The following is a 13,018-nucleotide window of genomic DNA, read 5'->3' on the forward strand; positions in this document are numbered from 1 at the left end:
GTTCCCTTGGACTGTCAGCTTTCAGCAGTGAAAACTCCTTTGAATCTGATGGGCACTCGTGGACTATTAAGTGTATAATCTGTGACATGTTCGCAGTAGTCACCGGGAAAGGTCAGATGGATACCTTCATTTGTGAAAAAAGGAACTTGATGCAGCTAAAGAAATGATTATTATTCTTCATGAAGAAACACCTGGCCATGCTGCTTCTCCAGTTTCAACTGTTCTGCCTGGCTATGGAATCCTGACCTGTTCACCGGACGTGCTACCTGTCCCAGATCTGCTGTTTTAAACTCTCTAGAGACAGCAGGAGTGGTAGAGATACTCTTAATGATCGGCTATGAAAAGCCAACTGACATTTACTCCTGAGGTGCTGAGCTGTTGCACCCTCGACAACTACAGTGATTATTATTATTTGACCATGCTGGTCATTCATTAACATTTGAACATCTTGGCCATGTTCTGTTATAATCTCCACCCGGCACAGCCAGAAGAGGCCACCCCTCATAGCCTGGTTCCTCTCTAGGTTTCTTCCTAGGTTTTGGCCTTTCTAGGGAGTTTTTCCTTGCCACCGTGCGTCTACACCTGCATTACTTGCAGTTTGGGGTTTTAGGCTGGGTTTCTGTACAGCACTTTGAGATATCAGCTGATGTACGAAGGACTATATAAATACATTTGATTTGATTTGAAATACAAACTTTGACCAAGCGCCTTGAACTGAATAAGGATCGGCATCTTTAAATGATTCCTATCAAAACATCCAAGAGGATCATAATGGGGCTTTCCTTGACTATTATCAGTTTCTGCCTCTGCACCCCTCTACTAGCTTGAACCAGAAAATGGCTGCTCATTGTTGGACTCCAGGTGAGCGTAAATGGCTGCTCATTGTTGGACTCCAGGTGAGCGTAAATGGCTGCTCATTGTTGGACTCCAGGTGAGCGTAAATGGATGTGTGTCGGAACCAGAAATAAGAAGAATCATTCTCGGCGCATCTGCCTTCTTCCCCCGATTCATGAAATCCATAATTTGCTAGATGACAGATGACATTCATATTCGGACAATTTCTGAAACTCACTTAGATAATACCTTTGATGATACAGTGGTAGCAATACATGGTTATAAGATCTACAGTAAAGACAGAAATGCCCAAGGTGGAGGTGTGGCTGTTTATATTCAGAACCACATTTCTGTAAAGCTTAAGAGGATCTCGTGTTAAATGCTATTGAAGTAATATGGCTCCAGGTTAATCTGCCTCACCTAAAGCCCATTCTTGTTGGAAGCTACTATAGATCACCAAGTGCTAACAGTCAGTATCTGGATAAAGTGTGAAATTCTTGATAATGTATGTGATATAAACAGAGAGGTACATTTTCTGGGTGATTCAAATTTTGACTGGCTTTCATCAGGCTGCCCACTCAAGAGAAAGCTTCAAACTGTAACTAATGCCTGCAAGCTGGTTCAGGTTATCAATCAACCTACCAGGGTAGTTACAAACAGCACAGGAATGAAATCATCAATTGATCACATCTTTACTAATGCTGCAGACATTTGTTTGAAAGCAGTATCCAGATCCATCAGATGTAGTGATCACAATATAGTAGCCATATCTAGGAAAACCAAAGATCTGAAGGATGGGCCTAATATAGTGTATAAGAGGTCATACAATAATTTTTGCAGTGATTCCCATTGTTGATGTAAAGAATTGTTGGTCTGTGGTGTGTAATGAGGAGCAACCATACGCTGCACTTACCACATTTATGGAATTGCTTACCCCAGTTACTAATAAGCAGGCACACATTGAGATTATTGTAGAAACTTAAATCCCTGTGGATTGACGAGGAATTTAAAAATGGTATGGTTGAGAGGGATGACCCGAAAGAAATGGCAAATAGGTCTGGCTGTACAGCCGATTGGCAAACGTACTGCAAATTCAGAAATCATGTGACTAAACTGAATAAGAGGAAGATGAACCTACACTATGAAACAAAGATAAATTACTAAGAATGATAGTAAAAAGCTTTGGAGCAGCTTAAATGAAATTATGGGCAAAAAGGCAAACTCCATCCGCTCCATCATTCATTGAATCAGATTGCTCATTCATCACAAAACCCACTGTTATTGCCAACTACTTTAATGATTTTTTGGCAAGATTAGCAAACTTAGGCATGACATGCCAGCAACAAACGCTGACACTACACATCCAAGTATATCTGACCAAATTATGAATGACAAGCAATTGTAATTTTGAATTCTGTAAAGTAGGTGTGGAAGAGGTGAAAAAATTGTTGTCTATCAACAATGACAAACCACCGGAGTCTGACAACTTGGATGGAAAATTACTGAGGATAATAGTGGACGATATTGCCAATCCTATTTGCCACATCTTCAATTTAAATCTACTAGAAAGTATGTGCCCTCAGGCCTGGAAGGAAGCAAAAGTTATTCCCCTCTTTACTGGCTCAAATAGCCAACCAATCAGCCTGTTACCAACCCTTTGTAAACTTTTGGAAAGAATTGTGTTTTACCAGATACAATGCTATTTTACAGTAAACAAGTTGACAACAGACAGCACGCTTATAGGGAAGGACATTCAACAAGCACAGCACTTACATTTTGTTAGACTTCAGTGCGGCTTTTGACATTATCGATCATAGTCTTGAGTAAAGCCAGTGTGTCTATGTATGCGGATGACTCAACTCTATACACGTCAGCTAACACTTAACAAAGAGCTGCAGTTAGTTTCAGAATGGGTGGCAAGGAATAAGTTAGTGCGTACACATGGATTTTTGTGTTGTAGATATGTGGTAGTAGAGTAGAGGCCTTGGCAGCAGCTAATGGTGATCCATAATAAATACAAATAGCCAAGTTATTTATTATTACTTTTATCATTACATGTTATTACTTTTCTATATTTTCTTTCTCTCTACATTGTTGGGAAGGGCCCGTAAGTAAGCATTTCACTGTTAGTCTACACCTGTTGTTTACAAAGCATGTGACAAATAACATTTGATTTAATTTGTGCTTGTTTATGTTTGTGTTCAGTCCCTCACGCTAGTGAAGGAAAGTCTGGGAGAGGCGTGGCCTCAAACAGTAGACGAAGCCCGGTCTGAACATGTTCTTAGTGATTGAACGTGAGAGCCAGAGAGAGGAATGTGACCATCCTCTGGTCCTACAGGGAGAGAGATTTAACGTGTCAATCATTTAGCTCAGCTCCACAGGTGTGTGTGTACCTGTAGTATTCTGTAGAAGCTGGTCTCCATGTCTTTCACCTTCTGTCTCAGTTTACTCATCAAGTCTTCAACACCGCCTCACCACACACTTAACTGAAACACACACACACATAATTTTGAGTCCATCTCTTTGGTATGAGAACGCTTGATGCCTGTGTTGATGCATTTGCAGTCGTGGCTGGTGAGGGGGTCATTGTTATGGCAACAGGAGAGCAGTATTTGAACCTGAGAGAGACAGACCTGGGAGCTCACCTGACAAGACACCATGCTACACACAATCCTCATTACACAGCAGTGGAAGAATTAAGGCTGATCACGCACACACACACACACACACACACACACACACACACACACACACACACACACACACACACACACACACACACACACACACACACACACACACACACACACACACACACACACACACACACACACACACACACACACACACACACACACACAGACCAACACACAGACCAACACACAGACCAACACACAGACCAACACACAGACCAACACACAGACCAGTCCCCCCATGTAATTGATATTTAGTAGCAAGCTGGTGGTGTGTGTGGTGCGTATGCAGTGTGTTCTGAGCTGGCTGTCTGGTGCGGCTGGGTCCCGTCCCTGTTGTAGACCCAACACCATTGGAATCAACAACTCAACGAAGCCCAACACATGCACACAACCTCAACCCAACCCCTCCTGAAGAGAAACACATAAGAAAGGACAAAGAAAAATCACTTTGGATGTACGTACAGGAGTTATCAACGATTTAGACTGGATGATGAAGCTATGTAGATACAGGCTTCCACTTTTAGTTCTGTACGTCCACGTTGGGTTGCCGTGCCTCCAGTAGTTCAGTCAGCAGCTGCAGCGCCTGTGGACAGCATGACTCCTCCCCGTCAGCCAGAGAGCTGTAGCCATTGGATGAGACCTAAGCCCGGCTCTGTTTTCTGGCCTGCATCTAGGCCCGCCCCCTGTCTGCGACTTGCAGCTCGGAGCCGTGGGGCGGCGGGACGGAACACGACCTCACACAGCAGAGACCTTAGGCCTAACCAACCACACAGAGCCAGGAGCAGCTCCAACACCTTGGCAGCTGAGTCCAGGTCTTTGATGTGTAGCAGACCCAACACCTGGGACACGCACACTGAGAAGTGTTCATACCTACAGAGAGGAAGACATCACTTGTATTGTTTTATTAAAGTGTGTGAGTGTGTGTTTGTGTGTGTACCTGGTCAGGTAGTCAGCTATCTTGGGGTTCCTCAGTAGGTCCACCAGTAGGTCAACAGAGTGGTTCCTGGTTAGGGTTCCGTCGCCATTGACGATGATGTTGAAGATCAGCTGGAATGTCAGGTGGATGTTCTTAGCATGGAATAGCTGACACACACACACACAAACCAGAGAGATAGTAATCATAACCAGAACCAAAGATAGAGAAAAGATTGGTGTGTATGTGTGTGTTTCCTACTCCCCCACCTCCTCATTGAGAGTGAGGCTGACCAGTATGGAGAAAGCTAACACCACCACCGTCGTCAAAACTGTTGTCGGCCAGGAAGGTTACGGTTACGGTAGAACGCCTTGACATTACTCCGTAGGAACCCACCCACACACAGGTTAATCAACGTACAGTAGAACTCCTTCACATTACAACAACCTGTTACATCAAAGAGTAGCGAGAAAAAGAAAAGGAAGAAGAGAGGATGAGTACGACAAAAAAAGAGAGAAAGGGTGGACAGACAGTGGTAGAGAAGATGAAGAATGTTCCTCGCCAGAGCTTTGATGTGAGTCTGTACCGACAGGTTGTAGTGACACAGGTTAGCCATCAGACCCAGGCACAGCATGGTGATGTGATCATTGTGCAACGGGCTGGAAGGGGGGGGAGACTAAATGAATAGGAGACTAAATGAATACTTTCATGTACACATTCATATCTGCTATACTGTAGAGTGGAAAAAGAGAGGAGGGGGAGGAGGAGGGAAAAGAGGAGAGGAGTCGAGAGGTGTCTCACATGTTGGTCATGAGAAAGTCTGCGTTCATAGATTTAGTTGGCACAGTGGATTATCCGGGTGTTGTACGTGAGCCTCTGTAGCACCTGTACACGCACACACTCACACACACACACACACACACACACACACACACACACACACACACACACACACACACACACACACACACACACACACACACACACACACACACACACACACACACACACACAGAGTTACTACAGCAAAATCTGAACACATTACATCCTACAGCCATGTTCCTCACCAGAGCTTTAGCTTTGTCATTCCATCATTCTCCAAGACCAGGGTTCATGACCACTGGTTTAGTCTCTTTATGTCATTTCGGTGACTGTTGTCTTACCTGTAGTACCAACAGCTCCCTGGGGGTGCCACTGTGGATGATGGAGGCCAGAGTGCTGGTCAGGTTATAACTGCTCTGCTTTCATCAACACAGGCTGGGAGAGAGAACACACACACATCATAGTATAGCTGTAAGACAAGGTCAATCACTTGTCAAGACATTATAGGACAGAAATGCATTGGGAACTCATCAGAACCAAGTTGGACCAGTAGAGAGATGATGGTTCCTGTGAGTGCAGGGATAGTGTTGGGGTCTTCTGCCAGCTCCACTGACACACTCACTGGGCAGCACCTGGCCCGATGACAACAGACAACCGCGCTGCAGTCCTGACAGCTCCTACACACCTTGATTCATATCTTCCATTTTGTGTGCTTCGCCACAGTGTAGACATGTTGAAACTGACCTCCACTTGTTTCTGCAATAGGGCAGTGTTATGGGCCGTCCTATTGTCTCTGTACTGGTGGAGGGCCAGCAGGAGAGACTTCAGACATGTTGTTATTTATTTTTTATTTAACTAGGCAAGTCAGTTAAGAACAAATTCTTATTTACAATGACGGCCTACCGGTGAACAGTGGGTTAACTGCCTTGTTCAGGGGCAGAACGATAGATTTACCTTGTCAGCTGGGGATTCCATCCAGCAACCTTTCGGTTACTGACCCAACGCTCTAACCACTAGGCTACCAGCAGCCCCAAAACAACAATCCTGACCTCAGTAGTAGCTAGGATCAACTGGCTGTATGATACTGTTCATCAGCTTAGCCAAAAGGTATAGCTAGCTACATTTTTTTTTATCTAAGTGACTGAACTACAGCTGATAGCTAGCTTGACAACTTGTTAGCTGACGTTAGCAAAAGGACTTTAGCTAGGAAAGGAACACACATTTTTCAGACAAGACGAGGCAAATTATAACATTAGCTAGCTAACATTGTGACCATTATTTAAGTAACTTAAACACACATACACCCATATATTCACTAATTTGCTAAGAAATTATATCGTACATTCAGTTTATTTAACTCTGTTCACTTCTACTTCCTCCCGCTTTTAATTTTGAATAGCGGAACAGTCCATGAGGTACAACTCTGTTTGCTTTTACTTCCTCCCGCTTTTAATTTTGAATAGCGGAACAGTCCATGCGGTACAACTCTGTTTGCTTCTACTTCCTCCCGCTTTTAATTTTGAATAGCGGAACAGCCCATGAGGTACTGAAGATGGATCACAGCCCATTCGTGCAACCAAATGGTAATTGTCTAAACAAATTACACAAATGTATGTATTCTGCTACTAATAGAATGATATCAAACCAAAGTGAAGGGTTGTTTAAAAATAATTCAGATAACAATTTAAATAATTGCTGTAAAAAAGAAACCAGCCTTAGAACTATCATCACCCCCTAGTTTAGCACACACTTTCAAGATTCTAAGTATTACGTAGGCAGGTGCCATGCAAGACATGACCGAAATGCGCAAACAAGACAAGTCGGTGCCACGCTGTGCTGCTCGGTTTCCTTAATTAACTATAATAAGGATAAATCTATTTGTGGTAATGGAAAAATTCACTAATAAAAAAACACTTCCGTGTTTTCTATAAGGAATTCGAGCAGTACATTCTTTGTCACGTTCTGACCTTAGTTCTTTTATTATGTCTTTGTTTTAGTATGGTCAGGGCGTGAGTTGGGTAGGTTGTCTATGTTCCTTTTTCTATGTTTTGGGATTTCTGTGTTTGGCCTGGTATGGTTCTCAATCACAGGCAGCTGTTTATCGTTGTCCCTGATTGAGAACCATATCGGTTGTTTCTCTTTGTTATTTTGTTATCTCCGTGTTCATTTGAATAAATATGGACATGTACCACGCTGCACCTTGGTCCTCACCTTCTTCCACCCACTACGGCGGTTATATTCTTCTAATAAGAAAGCTGTTAAAACAATCTATATGTGTGTATCTTTTAAGGTCATTGTATAATCTGTCATTTTTTTCGTGTTATCCAATTGTTAGTAGTTACTATCTTGTCTCATCGCTACAACTCCCGTACGTCTACTTCTTGCATGTTTACCGTTTTTTCTGTTTTTTTTCTGAATTAAAAAAAAAAGAAAAATTTAATAAAAAAATTATAAAAATAAAGTTGGTGCCACGCACTTCTATAGACCCCTTTCAATCAGCCAGTAAAATGCCACTTTGGCTAGCTTTTGCTACAGCCTTATTCAATGAGCGTTAGCATTCTAGCTAACAATTGCTGCATCCAAAATAATTATTTTGCAAATATCACAACCAAATATAATATTAGAGACTGTTCAAGCAAGAATCAAAACATAATTGTAAGTGTATGAGAACCCTAAAGGGTTATGTTTAGAAGTAATATAAATGTAAATCTAGGCTATGTTGAATGGGCGAAGATGGCGATGGCTTTCTTACTGTCGCCAATAGTCTGCTAGCATCTGATCATGAAGTCAGTGTGTTGTATACTGGAAAGGGGTCTATAGAGTGCCACATGAGTCATAATACCCATAAAACCTACCGGTCAATCAGGGAAATAGTTCCAATAATTTTTCCCATAGGGGACTTTAGAAACACTTCAAACAAGGGCTGGGTTTCGTGTAGGCTTACCCTGATATGACATTTTGATAACTGTGTAAATCTCTCTAGGACAAGGTGACTTTTATCAATATTATAATGAAACAGCAGGGAGCAGATCTCGAACCCTCGACCTTCTAGCCCGAGGTCCGGCGCGATATCGACTGCATGCTTGTGCGGCAGAGTCGATTTCCGCGCTTATAAACCTAGGGTCGTTACACTATATTTGACTATATTTAACCCCCAAAAATGAAACGCTAATTATCTGCAGCCCTTCGATATCATTTTTTGACAAAAATGAACACTGTCATAATTGTTTTCTTTTCTTTTTTTTTTTTTATCATGAAAGCTGTGATGGAAACAGGTATCCATAATAATTTCATTATGTATACTAGCCTACCAATACAGCCCACCTGCATTGTATCCGCAAGCTGTTGGCTAGAGCGCATGTGCCAGAGTAGACACATTTGCTATTCAATTACAGTTTTTTTGACAAATCTATAGGTAGAGTTGAAAATGTGATGGAAACACATTGAACTTTAGAACTGTATTCGGTACATGAAAACTTAAGTGAAAAGGTACATTTTGTGTGCACTATGTCATCGCACACTGACTTTTATCTGCAACAAGCGTGTTGGGTGGAAACACACCACTGGTGGAAAAATGTGCATATATTCTTTATGCAGATATTAGAATATTTGCATGAAAATCTGTCGCCAATTGGATGAAAACCTAGCTAGTTTGTCACTTTCACGAAGTTGGAGTAATAACATATTCAACTACTTATGACGATAGCTATGTTAACATGAATGTGCACAGAGAATTTTAGGTCAACATTTCGAAAGTTCGCATTGAAAATAGATGCAACAATTGCTTGCTAGGGTACGTCTCCATTGAACTGTATTGTGCCAATAAATACAGCTGAAAGTCATGTCACTTATATAAAAAAAAAATTAAATCTCAAAAACCTACAGAGGCAATAAAACATGTAGTGATTGAAGTGTTTCCATTACCCATTTAAACAAATTGCACATGAATAAATTGGCGACAGCCTGATACGCCCTTCCACCGATCTGTTTTATGTCTCATGTAGCCCACAAAAGCCAGCATGGATGGAATGCAATAATTGACTAATATTTGCCATATTCAAATAATTCTTTAACGTATTGCTAAGGTCCATGGTGAAACTTTCACTCCTGTTGATCTGAAATAATTGGAAGATGAAACTTGCTAGCCAACCAGAACAGCAAGGCAAAGCAATTCAGGCATTCTTGAAAGTTAGGACAATCCTTGTCCTGTAAAGAAACATAATTTTTATAGTTTAACAATGTTATTTTGCAAGCACTAGGCATTTAGAATTAAATATGGAGTGGAGCTTATAGTTACGCGATAACATTAAGTGTCCCCCGTGTACCTTCAAAAGAATTTGGCAATCAGAATTTATTCCCAAAACAAAACACAGTTTCCATCATAATTTGTCGCAATAACGGAAGTTAGACAAAAGAAAATCCACCCCTGTCTAACGGATATCATTTTTGTCGAGCTATAGAAAATATATCCTACAGTGCCTTCAGGTCTCTCCAGAGATGTTTGATCGGTTTCAAGTCTGGGCTCTGGCTGGGCCACTCAAGGACATTCAGTGACCACTCCTGCATCGTCTTGGCTGTGTGATTAGGGTTGTTGTCCTGTTGGAAGGTGAACCTTCACCCCAGTCTGAGATCCTGAGCACTCTTGAGCAGGTTTTCATCAAGGATCTCTCTGTACTTTGCTCCGTTCATCTTTGCCTCGATCCTGACTAGTCTCCCAGTCCCTACCGCTGAAAAACATCCCCACAACATGATGCTGCCACCACCATCCTTCACCGTAGGGATGGTGCCAGGTTTCCTCCAAACATGACGCTTGGCATTCAGGCCAAAGAGTTCAATCTTGGTTTCATCAGACCAGAGAATCTGGTTTCTCATGGTCTAAGAGTTCTTTGGGTGCCTTTTGGCAAACTCCAAGCGGGCTGTCATTTGCCTTTTACCGAGGAGTGGCTTCTGTCTGGCCACTACCATAAAGAACTGATTGGTGGAGTGCTGCAGAGATGGTTGTCCTTTTGGAAGGTTCTCCCATCTCCACAGAGGAGTTCTAGAGCTCTGTCAGAATGACCATCGGTTTCTTGGTCACCTCTCTGACCAAGGCCCTTCTCCACCGATTGCTCAGTTTGGCTGGGCGACGAGCTCTAGGAAGAGTATTGGTGGTTCCAAACTTCTTCCATTTAAGAATGATGGAGGCCACTGTGTTCTTGTGGACCTTCAATGCAATGACATTTTTTGGTACCCTTCCCCAGATCTGTCCCTCGACACAATCCTCTCTAGGAGCGCTACGGACAAATCCTTCGACCTCATGGCCTGGTTTTTGCTCTGACATGCACTGTCAACTGTGGGACATTATATAGACAGGGGAGTGCCTTTCCAAATCATGTCCAATCAATTGAATTTACCACAGGTGAACTCCAATCAAGTTGTAGAAACAGCTCAAGGATGATCAATGGAAACAGGATGCACCTGAGCTCAATTTCGAGTCTCATAGTAAAGGGTCAGAATACTTATGTAAATAAGATATTTCTAAAAACCTGTTTCCGCCATGTCATTATGGGGTATCGTGCGTAGATTGCTGAGGGAAATGATTTATTTAATACATTTACAGTAAGGCTGTAACGTAACAAAATGTGGAAAAAGTAAAGGGGTCTGAATACTTTCTGAAGGCACTGTATATCTGCTGTTTCCATTATCGCAATGAATTTTTTTGCTACATTGCTTTTGTCGAACAAACCTGGGTCAATGGAAACTTGCTTAATGGCTTGAATCTAGGTTGTGCCTTTAGAAAAAGGAACAACTAAGGAAGAATTCTTCACTTCTTTCATTGACTTCTCAAACCCCAAACCATTTGGTCTTTTTGCATGCATTCCCGGAAGTCTTGTGATGTTGCATACTTAGAAGCTCTGTGGTTTGTGCATTTCAGTTGGTCATGACATGGGTGGACTGATTTGCCTACAGGGGGGTGGAAACTGTGGTTGGACAGCATTGGAGTATTGTCGCGTCAGTAAACCCAGAAAAGTCAGCAGGCCTATAAATATCACTTATTTGGTCAACCACATGCAGCCATTTTCTTCTAATGCTGTTTTAATGTTTCCATTCTCTGTAGATAAATTCAGACAAGAAACATTATTAGTGAGACATTTTATCTTTCACACAAAATGTTCCTATTGGCTTGGCAATATTTACACATAAGTAGATGGTAATTTCCATTAAGAAAAATTGGTGGGACTTGCTTCAACTCTTTACAAGTATTTTTGTGTTAGTGGAAGAAGTTTAAACTGTTTTACTTAAGCCAAGCAGTTAAATATAGTCAAAGTTCAATTTAATAAAATAATTGGTCTGATTACTTTGATACACTACCCTATCAACCTTATTACTTTGGATTGTGGGGCAGTTTGAGCACATATTTCATCACAAATGACAACACTTTGACTACTACACTTTCAGACAGTCTCCTGCTAGAATACCACAGTATAGGCAAACTGCGGTAGTAGAGGACAGAAAACAAGGAGGCATTGTTGAAGTTTCAAAGAAATGAATAAACTTTATCTCAAGCATTTATCCCTTACTTCAAACATATGTTAATTATTAATCAAATGATAAATCTGTTAAAAGATAGTTATTACTGGATAGATAAATAAATGGATAGATAAATAAATAAAGTAAGGATAATGGGATGGAAGACCTAATGGATGGAGGGTTGAAGAGATGAAAGGAGGTTAAGTTGGACTGATTGGTATGATAAAGGAATGAATGTATGGTTGAAGGTGAGGATGGTGTGTGTGTCTGTCTGTTTTTATCACACATTGTTGGGAAAAAGTGTTTAAGGTAATTGATTATTCATGTCAAAAGTCACAATATTTACTCATTGTCTCATGCTTAGAATGTGGTCTCCCATTGTTATCATTTGAAAGTTCCATGGAAGTTAGCTAAATTAGTTAGAAGTAGACCAAGATGTCATACCCTCAAATTTTTTGTCTAACTAATGGGGACATTGATCAAAGTAGCTGATTTGTGTCAAAAGCTACATTGTTTACAGTGAATATTGAAGTCATGAGTTTTAGAATGTTGAGGAAATGCCATGGAAGTGGATGGAGGACAAAAAGAAGCCCAAAAAGTTCAATAGTTTAAAAAGTATAAAATATTTTATAAAGTCAAATAATGTAAGCAACTCAATGCAGACAAGTCCGCATGTTTTAAAGTTTGAACGGCGTTTCTAGCTAAAACGGTGTAAGAGGAGTAGCGTGCAGAAGAATTATAAGAAGAAGGGAGTCGCAAGTCCCACCTATTTCATTAATAGATATTTGGTTATCAGGGGTGTATTCATTACGCATATTCTGTTGCAAAATGTTTTGAAATAGAAACTGTTTCTCGACACAGAAACCATTTTGCAACGATAAAAGACGATATTGGACAAATTCAGGTAGGTCTATTCCCATTTCGTTCCGTTTGCTCCGTTTGCTTCCATTAAGTTTTTAGACGGTAAACGGTTTCCATTGCAAGACGTAATGATTACACCCCAGTGTCCTCTGGTTCAGGGAAGGCTGAAAGTGAAACACACTGTCTACAGCAGGGGACCTTGCAGAGAGGTGAGAAAACAAGTGTGACAAAAACAAGTGGATGTGTGTAGGCATGAGTGTGTATGTCTATGTAGCCCAGACTGAGTATGGTGTATGGGGGGGGGGGGGGGGGTGGTTTATGTTACAACAATTGTGTGGTTACATAACAGCATTTTAATTTAGTTAGGGGAAAAGTAGATAAA

The 13,018-nt window shown here is 41.3% G+C and overlaps 1 long non-coding RNA gene across 1 annotated transcript; it reads right to left on the minus strand.

Annotated features, from left to right (window-relative positions):
• Positions 1 to 2,863: 2,863 nt before the first annotated feature.
• Positions 2,864 to 6,071, minus strand: LOC109909903 (uncharacterized). Its single transcript, XR_004204036.1, has 4 exons — positions 5,607 to 6,071; positions 5,245 to 5,328; positions 3,993 to 4,613; positions 2,864 to 3,320 (listed from the first exon to the last, which is right to left on the minus strand). It is a non-coding gene; the product is annotated as an uncharacterized LOC109909903 (long non-coding RNA).
• Between the last annotated feature and the right edge of the window lie 6,947 nt (positions 6,072 to 13,018).

Source organism: Oncorhynchus kisutch, linkage group LG18 (genome assembly GCF_002021735.2).
Source record: "Oncorhynchus kisutch isolate 150728-3 linkage group LG18, Okis_V2, whole genome shotgun sequence".
In the NCBI taxonomy this organism is placed as follows: Eukaryota; Metazoa; Chordata; class Actinopteri; order Salmoniformes; family Salmonidae; genus Oncorhynchus; species Oncorhynchus kisutch.